The sequence below is a fragment of the Mobula birostris genome, chromosome 3, assembly GCF_030028105.1.
Source record: "Mobula birostris isolate sMobBir1 chromosome 3, sMobBir1.hap1, whole genome shotgun sequence".
Classification (NCBI taxonomy): Eukaryota; Metazoa; Chordata; class Chondrichthyes; order Myliobatiformes; family Myliobatidae; genus Mobula; species Mobula birostris.
The window spans coordinates 161121979-161130938 of NC_092372.1; positions in this window are offsets into that span (position 1 = coordinate 161121979).

Sequence of the window (8960 nt, forward strand, 5' to 3'; positions counted from 1 at the left end):
ACCTCAGCCTCCCAGACGGACAGTCAGTGAATGCTTAGCATTGCCGTCATTCCTGACTCTGCGTTTATGTTCTACCAGAAAGGAGTCTTGGTTTTACACTTGTACATCACACATATACACTGACGCAGCCATTCAGCATGTTAGATTTTTATCAATGACGATCTTGGCTAGCTCATCAGTGAATTTCTCTGTGGCTTTGTGATTAACAGAATCTTTATCACCACAATTTTTTAAAAAATTAAATGCTGTGCTTTTTCTTAATTTCTGCAACCAGACTGGTGAATATTTTCAATTTCCTTTCATTTTCAGTTCATAACAGGTCTTTACTTGTATCATGATCAGCGTACCATTAAGTGGTATAGGTTAATTCCAATGCTAATGAATCCACTCTCTCAATACATTTTCAAGATCTTCATTTTTCACTTTATACAGTTATTTTCTATTTTTCATTAATTTCTGTTCATTACAAGTGTGAGGTCACCTCTCAGAACTGCCTGTGGTACACAAAACCTGTGTATCATCTGGGAACCTTCCCAGCGCCTTGTGGAATTTTCAGTTTGTGACATTATGTCAGCGCTCATAAAAATTTTGGTTTTCGAAAGTTTTCGGTTTTGGAATTTCGAGTAAAGGGTGTTCAACCTGCATGGGTTTGAATTCATTAATTACATTTTGGAAACTTTCCTTAAGCAATATACAGAGGGACCTACTAGGGAGAGGGCAAATTTCAACCTACTATTGGGCACTAGGGCGGGGCTAGTGACTGGGGTGACAATGGGACAGCAACTTAGGATCATAATTCATATTTCTATTAGCTTCAAAATAGTTATGATAAGAGACAGAACTGGTCTACAGGTTCAAGTTCTAAATTAGGGCAAGGCAAATTTTGACATATGAGACAAAAGTTTGAAAAGGTTGATTGTAGTAGAATATTTGGGGTTGAAGGGACCACAGGCAAGACTTTTAAAGATGAGCTATTGAGAATTCAATTTCAAAGTCTGTATGTTCTATTAGACTGAAGGGCAAGGTTTGTGGGATTAGGGAACCCAGGATGATGAGGGATATTGTGGCACTGGCCCCAGGAACAAGAAGACATCTTGTCAGGCAATGTTACTTTAAACTGATAATGACCAGTGTGCACAAAAACCTTGTGCTGTGCAATTTTCTGCCCAGTTACAATAACATGTGCACACTGAATTTTATATACAGAGGTAATCATTTTAACAGCTAGTAAAGCACTGTCAATAAAAAAATTGATCTCCTGATTTGATAATTTTCACTCTCATACATCTGCATTCTCACAAAACACATGTAGCAAGCTTGTAGTGTGTAATGAAGGATTTTCTTGCTGGAGCTTTTGCACACCATCCATATGTGTTTTGCTTGTTAAATAATGCTTTAAAAAGTCAAGTGTCCAAATACCATTCCACTTCTTCTCACTTGCAAATTCTCCAACAACTTTTGTATCACGACAATACACACAAGTCACCCTAGTTTCTGTATTTTTCTTGACCTCATGCGCTATTGGTGTAGCAATTTTTACTGTTTCATTAAGCCATTCTGCTTTAAATGAGCAAACAGTTCTTTTGCACTTCACAACCTTTGCTTCTTTGTAATTCAACATAGTGAATTAATAACTTTATAAATAAACCTGTTTTAAAATCTGCAGACAAATCATCGCAAACCCCACATTGTCAACACCAACTGCATCAGAGAACGAAAAAGGAAATGTGATTGTGTATGAGCATGAAATATACTTAATGTGCCAGAGGTAGAGGGTGACAACCTTTTATGTGCATTTTAAATTTCTTTGTGTGCTAGTAGCAAAAGATGTGTGTGCACGCACACACGCATACCATAGAGGGAACATTGGAGTCAGGTGCAAGCAAATCCCCAGAAGACCATAGAGGATATAGGAGCATACTCAAGAAGGAAATCAGGAGAGGGAAAATGAGACATGAGGCAACTTGGCCAAGAAGATTAAGTAAATTCCTAGAATATTAAGGAAAATAAAGAGGTTAACTAAGAGTAGCCGAAGAGAGAAAAGGGGCTTTCAAGGACCAAAGCGGAGCTGTATGAGATGGACGAGGTCTCTAATGAATTTTTCTCCTCTGTTTTTAACATAGGGAAAGACGTGAAGTCTTTAGAAGACTTGAAACTAGGAACAGTAAGCAGAGAGGTTTGCAGATATCTGTATTGGAGACAGAGGAGGTGCTGGATGTCTTTAAAGATATGAATGTGTGCAATTCTCCAGGGCCTGGCTAGGTATGGCCAAGAGCAATGAGGGAGACTGAAGAAGAAATTGCAGGAGCCCTGTCTGAGATACCTGCATCATCGTAAGCCCCACATAAAGAGCTAGAGACTGGATGGTGGTGAAAGTTGTGCCTTTATTTAAGAAAGGTAGCAAAGAAAAACTTCAAAGTTTGAAATAAACTTATTAACCACGTACATAAATATTACCATATACTATCTTAATATTTATTTTCTTACAGGTATTTACAGGAAAAGTATAATATAATAGAATTGTATGAAAATTATACATAAAGAAAGACTGGCAAACAACCAATGTGAAAAAGAAAACCAACTGCACAGATAAATCCAATACTGAGAAGATGAGTTGTAAAGAGTCCATGGAATTGAATCGAAATATCATAGAATCAATTCAGAGCAATAGTGAATGAAGTTCAGGAGCCTGATGGCTGTAGGGTAATAACTGTTCCTGAAACTGGTGATGTGGGACCTAAGCATTGGGGAATAGTGAAGTTGGGGGTGGGGGGGTGTGGTTGTGGCATTACCGGAAGTTCACAAAATCAGTGTTCATGCCACCAGGTTCGAGGCTACTGCAACCTGACTGTGGCCTCATTGCAATAGTTGCGGAGGCCTGGACTAACATGTCAGAATGGGAATAGGAAGTGGAATTAAAATGGGTGACCACTGGGAGATCCCACTTTTTCTGGCAGATGGAGCGTAGGTACTCGATAAAGTGGTCTCCCAATTTACGTCAGGTCTCACCAATATACAGGAGGCTACATAAGGAGCACAGGATACATTTGATGACACCAACAGACTCACAGGTAAAGTGTCGCCTCATCTGGAATGACTATTTGGGGTACTGAATGGCAGTTAGGAAGGAGATGTAGGGGCAGGTTGCAAGGATAAGTATCAGGAGAGAGATCAAAGGGGAGGGGTGAATGGACAAGGGAGTCACACAGAGGACGATCTCTGTGGAAAGCAGAAATTGGGGAGAGGAGGGAAAGATGTGTTTGGTGGTGAGATCCTGTTGGAGATGACGGGAGCTTCGGAAAATTATGCACTGGACATGGAGGCTGGGGGAGTGGTAGGTGAGGACAAGAAGAATCCTATCCCTGGTGAGGTAGTGGGAGGATGGGGTGAGGCAGATGTGTGTGAAATGCAAGAGGTTGGGTTGAAGGCAGTGTTGGTGGTGGAGGAAGGAAAGCCCCTTTCTTTGGAAAAAGAAGTTTGCTCATCTTTCTTTTCAATTCTGTTCCCATTTCCAAGATTTCTCCAAGGATTTCAGCAAGAATATTTTCTTGTTTCATTCATTAAATACTTACCAATATAATCCACCTGGACCTGACATTTTTCGCAAGGTCTCCAGGTACCTATAAGTCACATTTAATTTTATAGACCATAGAAATCTACAACACATTACAGGCCCTTCGGCCCACAATGTTGTGCCGACCATGTAACCTACTCCAGAAACTGCCTAGAATTTCCCTAGCACATAGCCCTCTATTTTTCTAAGCTCCATATACCTATCTAAGAGGCTCTTAAAAGACCCTATAATATCTGCTTCCAGCACCCCCGTCGGCAGTGCATTCCATGCACCCACCATTCCCTGTGTGGAAAAACATACCCCTGACACCCCCTTGGTATCTATTTCCAAGCACGTTAAAACTATGCCCCCTCATGTTAGCCATTTCAGCCCTGGGAAAATGCCTCTGGCTGTCCACACAATTAATGCCTCTCATCATCTTATGTACCTCTATTAGGCTACCTCCCATCCTCCATACTCCAAGGAGAAAAGGCCAAGTTCACTCAACCTTTTCTTATAAGGTACACCCTCCAATTCAGGCAACATCCTTGTACATCTCCTCTGCACTCTCTCTATAGTATCCACATCCTTCCTGTAGTGAGATGACCAGAACTGAACACGGTACTCTAAGTGGAGTCTGACCAAGGTCTTTCGAGTTGTAACATTACCTCACGGCTTTTAATAATTCAATCCATCCAGATGATAGCTAAGATGTCTTGTCCTACCACTCATCATTGACTACTGAAGATTTTTTTTGGAAAAGGAAGACTTAAGCATTGGGTTTATAATATCATTAAGTTTGATAAAATGAAAACTAAAATTTGGAAAGGGATATGCCATATTGTTTGTTGTTTACTGTGAAATGAGGCAACAGATAACTAGAAGGGAGCAAATAATTGAATATTTCTAAGTATTTAAGCCAAAATAAGTTTAGAGAACAGAAGGGATGATTATAAACTAAAGAAGAATAAGCTAAATTTAACAAGAGAAATAACTTGTTCATGCATGTAATTATTGACTTCTAGACTGCCATCTGCAGCAGTGAGTAATGCCTCAGTTAAAGCATTCAAAAGTAAATTGGATGTATCCTGTCAATAGGAAGAAGAGGGTTATGAGTTTGGGAAAAATTTAAGGAAAATAACAAGATGGCTAACACAGACTCAGACCAGGATTCAGATGGTGGGACAAACAACAATGGCTGCCTACCATTTGTTTCAATCCCATTCCTTATATTTCTAAGGTTTACTACATAAAAATGGATTGATGATTACCTTTCAAAACCAGTCCAGTGTCAGGGAGTTTCACCTATAGGTATCAGAAATTAGAAATGTATATTCTTTGTAATCGTATATACATAATATTTGGAATCTCTTATTCCTTTATTTATTTTTTGCTGATTAGTGATTAAATAGGGATATATCTTCCTTTAATGAAACAGTCAGATAACAAATGGGAATAACACTGATACATTATTGAATATGAATGCATATCCTGCAGCATTTTTTCTATAGCTGTAACACATGAGGACTAGATAGCTTAGTGGTTGTGCAAAGCATGCATGTTTGCCGTGATGAGAATCAGATGGAAACATAATAAAGTAATTTATCTTTCGTTATATTTTTTGGGTAGAGTGACTGATAGAATAAAAGGGTATGGGAATCACACTATAAGCTTGAGGAAAACTGATATGCTAGAAAGATCATTAAAGGAAGCTAAGGGTAGAATGGAAAAAACAAAAAGGTGAAATTATTTGCTGTAAATATAACCTAGATCAACAAACCATCAAATAGAAGGGTAAATTTTGGAGCTGAAAAGGAATAGGGCAGTAGTTTCTACTGCTCTAATATAAACAAGGGCAATCAGTGTTAAGGACATAGAGAGCATTGAGTTATTAAAATCATTTCTGGAGTCTGTTTTAACCACAACTTTAACCAACAAGTGAGAGCATACAGGCTAAACTTATTTGATAAATAAAGCTGGGGTCTTGAAGGAATATTGGTAGGCATCATTTTCATGGATCATAGTTCTTCTGAATTTGAAAATGTTAGAGCAAAGATTAAAGATTAACCAGAGAATTCTACAATTCCTCAGTTGAGGAGAGGCCAATTTTACAAGGTTGATCTAAATTTCTAGCAAATGAGGACACAACATCTGAAATATAGCAGAAAATACTAGAACTACCCAAATGATCTAGTAACATTGACAAAAGGAGTCATGGAACTATTGCTTCATACTGATGACTGTCTATCGTAACTTTCAAAAATTCTGATGAAGAGTCATTGAAATGAACAATTGCTCTATTCTCTGTCGTGTGTGTGGATATTTTGTTCAGGTTCATTTCATGCTTTATTTCACATTACCAATATCCACAGTATTTTCTAAGCTAGCTAACTGGTGTTAAAATAATGGAAGTATTTTAAGGAAGAGCAGGTGAAAGTTCTGAGCAAGAAAGTGTTCATAAACTAAAAGAGAGAAGTTGCCAAAACCGAAGCCCTTGAATATCATGAAGCACATAAAGGAGGAGAAGTCAAAAAAGAAAAGCTTCCAGAGGTAACTCTTGGTTCGGCTGGCAGCTTAATCTAGGGGAAGGCAGCCCTTGGCCCGGCCAAACTTAAGAAATCTTGTTTAGGTGGATGCTGCGCGATGTGTCCTCTGTTACAAGTCAGTACCCCGAAATAACAACCAGTACACAATATGCGATTGAACGATTGAGTTTTATAATTCTTAATTTGACTATGTGATTAATAAAGAAACAGAAAAAAAGTGAAGGGCTCGTTCTCATGAAACAATCTAATGTGCAATGTTGGAGCTCACTGTTCAGCGTTCTGGTTTCCTATCGACCTCCTCCAAGCGTAGCCGACCCTCGGACCCTCGCTCCAAGTCCACTCCAAGGTCTACCAACTCTCTCCATTCGCGTCTTCTCTTCTCATCTTTCCTGGCAAAAGACCGCAAAATCCCCTTCCAGACCCACAAGGAAGAACAACATCCCTCTCATTGGATATCCCCACGTTCTAAAGCCCCGTCATCTCTAGTCATAACCCAAACATTGCTGCTACAGAGAAACCATTACATTAGCAGTGAAACATTACAGCACATTACAAGAGAAGTTACCAAAACTGAAGCCCATGAATGTCATGAACTTATAAAGGAAGAGAAGTCAAAAAAGAGAAGCTTCCATATTATTCTCATGAGATTAGGACATGTAAACAAACCTTCTGTATTTAATGAAGTACATCTTTCCATCTGGTGTAAATTTGGATCAGGTAAGATCAACATGAACATATTCACAGTATCACCACCTGCAATAAGTTTAATTTGAAACAGACTGTTTGAAAGTTTATGAGAATGTAGATACGTTAGTGCAAAGTGGATGTTGGTGGAATATTCAATTTAAGAAATTGAAATTATAGTGTGTTGCATAGAGTAAGGAAGTTGTTTACTGGGTGTGTTCACACAGAAAGCTTCTAGCAGATCTGGAAGAACTAGAACGCCTGTTACAGCAGAGAAATAAGTTATTAGTAATGTACAACCCAACTAGAAAATACATTAGAAAATAGAACAAAAGCCATTATAGCTCAACACACCCTTTGGCCCATAATAGCGATTTTCCTGCATTTTCTGCCTGTTCATGTGTCTGTCTAAATACCAGTTAATTTTTGCTATTGTATCTGGTTTCACCATCTCTACTAACAACACAATGCAATCATCTGCCACTCTGTGTAATACAAAACTTACCTTGCAAATCTCCTTTAGACTTTCTCCCTCTCACTGAAATCTATGATCTCTTTGGCATTTCTACCATTGAAAAAAAATCTGACTATCTAGAAATATCTATTCCTCTCAAAACTTTTTACACCTCTATCTGCTCTGCACTCAGTCTCCAACACCCTAGAGAAAACAATCCCAATTTGTCCAACCTCTCCTTAATACTCTAGTCAATAGAGTTAATACTCTAATCCAGTCAATATCCTCATGAAGGACAAGGGACTGCTGATGCCGGAATCTTTAAGAACAAAGATACTGGAGGAACTGAACCAGTCAGGCAATGCCTGTAGAGGGAAATGAGTAGATGACTTTTCAATTTGAGACCCTTCATCTAAACCTAATCGAGAAGAAATCATCTTATCACAAAACACTCCACAGATGCTGTCTGACCAAATAAGTTCCCCCAGTATCTTTTTTAAAAACACAAACAACAGGAATTCTGCAGATGCTGGAAATTCAAGCCACACACATCAAAGTTGCTGGTGAACGCAGCAGGCCAGGCAGCATCTGTAGGAAGAGGTGCAGTCGACGTTTCAGGCCGAGACCCTTCGTCAGGACTAACTGAAGGAAGAGTTAGTAAGAGATTTGAAAGTGGGAGGGGGAGGTTTGCTCAACATCCTTCTCTTCTGCATCCTCCCCAAAGCCTTTGCATTCTTTTTAAAATGTGGTGACCAGACTGCGCAGGGTACACTGTATGCTATATTCCCAAAGTTTTATCCATTGCTATTTATAGTCAATGGAATTATAGGTAGAAACACTGAGTTCAAGAAAAACAAGTGGTAAAATTTGACTGTGCAGTTTGTACAGTAAAACTGAAGGTCTTAAATTTTAAAAAAGAGAAAAGGGTAGTTACATTGTTCAGAGTCTCCCATTTATCCCTAGCCCTTAGGTTTAGGGTCCCCTCAAGAAATGAGCACTTACGACGTTGTACATTATCCAACAGTGTAAATTCACCAGGATAAAATCAGTAATATTGAATTATAAGTACAAAAAGAGGAATTCCACGGAAACAAGTTCAATAGCAGGGTTTAATGGTTTGAAAGAACATTAATAGAATTTATAAGGAAATTTCTGGGCTAAGAAGTTAATGCCATGTGATTATCAATGTATAATTATTATTTGGCAAATACATGGAGATTGTAGAGGGATTTTCTCTGTGCATGTTTGAGAATTTTTGCTATAGTGGGTACTTATGATAGTAATATTATAACCAATTGTTGTCCTGGGATGATCAGATAAATATTTGAATCGAAAGATTACAGAGGACTATTGTCGTAGCTCCAGACAGATTGTTAAGGAAATATTGGATGTGGTTTGCAACCTGAGGCTTTCTACAGGGGCACAATTGGGAGCATCCTGACTGGCTGCATCACTGCCTGGTATGGGAACTGTACTCCCCTCAGTCGCAGGACTCTGCAGAGAGTGGTGTGGACAGCCCAGCACATCTGTAGTTGTGAACTTCCCATGATTCAGGACATTTACAAAGACAGGTGTGAAAAAAGGGCCCGAAGGATCATTGGGACCCAAGTATTCCCAACCATAATCTATTCCAGCTGCTACCATCTGGGAAATGGTACCACAGCACAAAAGTCAGGACCAACAGGCTCCGGGACAGCTTCTTCCACCAGGCCATCAGACTGAC